The 3,104-nt window shown below is 49.8% G+C and overlaps 1 long non-coding RNA gene across 1 annotated transcript; it reads right to left on the reverse strand.

Moving 5' to 3' along the window:
* Nucleotides 1-922: 922 nt before the first annotated feature.
* Nucleotides 923-1,971, reverse strand: LOC125530025. Its single transcript, XR_007292812.1, has 2 exons — nucleotides 1,607-1,971; nucleotides 923-1,478 (listed from the first exon to the last, which is right to left on the reverse strand). It is a non-coding gene; the product is annotated as an uncharacterized LOC125530025 (long non-coding RNA).
* Nucleotides 1,972-3,104: the final 1,133 nt, after the last annotated feature.

Here is a 3,104-nt window from a genome sequence, read left to right on the forward strand (position 1 = left end):
CGAACCCAATCTGCTCCACTAACCACTTCTTGTACTCACTGAATGTCTGAATGACGCTAACTGCGTGCTTCACAGATATGTGTGAGGTCGGAGACGGTGGATCTCCTGGGCTTGTGCTGGAAGATGACGCATCTACTGCATTCAGAAGCACATGTTCGCCACCATCTAATGGTTCGTTGCCAGAACCTTCGCCTTCTCCGCCGCAACTGGCAGAGTGCGAACTATGGTCATCCTAGCCGAAAAAAGCAGCCAAAAACAATGAAAAAATGAATCCTATTTTTAGATTTCACTGACTAGAACCATGACAAAAATGGGATTGAGTAATCAGATGCGACGAAATAAAACTAATGGGTGAGGAAGAAGTACCATGTGTCCGGCGCAGCTTGGATGGAAGAAGCCCCCTGACCGATGAGGAACAAGGAGCGGCGGAGAGGGGGAACTTTGCGTGGCAGTCGCCGGTGGCGGCGTTGGCAAAATATGATGCGGTATGCTAGAGGATGGGGGGTGTCACCCACGATCTAGGGCTCACACCCTTTTTGGTCTTCTGTCTATTTTGCCCCTAACCTGCATTTGAGTGGTAACGCAAAAATGGTGCGGTGCAGACGCGTGTACCTTCACATTTGGGCCTATCTGTCCGTGGCTATGTCCGTAATGCCAACTTGGGTTGCAGGCGGACACGTGCAGCTCATCGTGTAGCTTTGACGAGCGGTGGATTACATTGCATTAGATTAACAACCTGTCGGTGCGCGTAAAGTGCCCATCTGAGTGGGATTGTGATAATACCTTAAGAATAATTTAGCTGCAGCAGAGCATGAACAAAAAAAATCATGTACTGATGAATCCAACTAAAAAACAACTTGCGTCAACAGACACAGCACAGAACAAACGAGGTCCATGCAAAGAATATAAGACAAATATGCAATAATCTTAAACGAGCTTCATTAAGTTCAGACACTCCATTACAGACTACAACACTTCAACTTGCATAACTACTAGATGTGGGTTTACATAGGGAAACAGGCTTAGCGGTAGAGGGAGCCACCCTTGATTAACCCCACGAAATCTCCCTGTCTTCTTAGTACGCATCACACGCATATATCTGGGACCCCCATGCTAATCTAGTTTGCCGACACAACTACCACCATCAGGACAGGACTGTGAGCCGGATGTTGGTCGCACCAAGGAGAACTGCGATGACGGCAAGGCTTTGAGTGCCCGTCGCAGATGCCGCCGCTGCCGCCTGAGGGGGATGCTGAATCTGATTATTTATCGCTGGTGGATCTTGCTGGACTTGAGGGTGGATCTGAGCCTGGGCTGGTTGATCACCGGAACTAACTGCGCCGCTGCATTTGCTTGATGGATGCCGAACATCTAGCCTCCTGGATGCATCCCTGCTTGCTACTGAGTGGCGCCAATCTGCATCGGGCTCATCCTCCTCCTGTAAGCATGCTGGAACTCAAAAAACGGCACTGACGAGCCTGCCAACAAATAGATGGAACAAAAAAGAAGGAAAAAAAGGAATCCAGATGTCAGCTAAATCTGAAAAGAGTCCAATAAGCACGTACAGATAAGGGAGGCCAAATATTTTCGAGTGAGATCTACTTACATCGTAGCGGATGCACTTGTAGAAACGATTACCAGCCTGAGTGCCTGACCTCGCAACATTGGACTCGATCTCGTCGTCGCACAGTGGACACTGCAAGAGCGGCAGAAGCCAGTCGGGTGGGATGGGGAGCGAGTTCGACGAGGAAGCAGACATGGCGTCGACGCCGGCGCTGGAGATGAGGATGGCTCAGGACAGAGAGATTGATTTCTCTCGGGGTAGTGAATGAGTTCGATGGGTGGTTGGGAGTTGTGGGTCGACATTTATTGCGGGCTATCTGCCCGGTGGAGACCTCTAGATGGCCGACCGTCACGGCTCATGAGCACGGGATGGCTCAGATAACCAGCCGAGCCATCCGTTGGAGGTCTGTCCCGCAACGGCGGATTAATGCTCCGTCGCATTTAATGCTCCGCTCCACGCCTTGCGAGGAAAACATATATGGACAGGAAATACATCGTAGAGCACTAATCTTCGCGCAAGCCATCGGTGCAGATTTCGGGAGCAGCTGGGCTCGGGCTCAGGAATGGATTTTCGCTACTGTTCTTGCTACTGTTGTTAGTTCTTAGTGCTTCTCTTGCTCTTGTTGCTAGGGTACGTGAGTGCATGTGGCATGCAAGTAGGACATAACATACCCGAATGCCAAAAATAGTAGGTGCAAGTAGGACAGGTGAGTGGTGGCTTGATCTAATCAGTGTTAGCATTAATAACTATAAGCACTGATGAGAGTGGCACTAATCATGTGTTAGTAGTGATCATTGCAAGTTGCGCTCAGTGAGCATATATGCTCTCCTACTTGTTAGCTTTGATCACATGTCATATGTTGCAAACTGATGTCCATCTTCCTGACAAGATAATGAAGACGGAGTGTGATAGAGCCGGCAGTGATGCGTAGGTCGTCGCTGGCAGAGAGGGGCGGAGGACCTCATCCCCACCAACCGGTGGCTGAAGAGCGTGGTGCTCCCTGGCAGGGTGGACTACATGAGGATGCCGCTGAGCGCTGGCAGAAGGCCGAGGACTAGCCATGAGGAAGGTGCATGGGAACCTATCAGGTTCTACGTGCAGATCAGTGACCAGGAGGACATTGCCATGCTCATCATCCCGCGTAAATTCAGGCCAGTGATGAAGCAATGGCTGGTCAGCAGCCCTCCTTGCATTGTCAATCTCTCCGTCAACAAGTTGAAACGCCCTCGATGCGGCTATATCTCCCACGTGTTGAAGCACGACTTAGAGGCATAACCGCATTGAAAGCAATGTCGCAAGTGAGGTAATCTTTGCAAACACCCCAGGCAATACAATAAGGGAAAAAGGTACATAGTTGGCTTACAATCGCCACTTCACACAATACATGAATAAAATACTACATTCATCCAGGTACACTCAAGGTCCGACTACGGAACCAAAATAAAAGAAGACTACCCCAAATGCTACACAGATCCCCGATCGTCCCAACTGGGCTCCACTACTGATCAACTGGAAACGGAACAACATAGCGAACACAATC

The sequence above is a fragment of the Triticum urartu genome, unplaced genomic scaffold (assembly GCF_003073215.2).
Source record: "Triticum urartu cultivar G1812 unplaced genomic scaffold, Tu2.1 TuUngrouped_contig_6014, whole genome shotgun sequence".
NCBI lineage: Eukaryota > Viridiplantae > Streptophyta > Magnoliopsida > Poales > Poaceae > Triticum > Triticum urartu.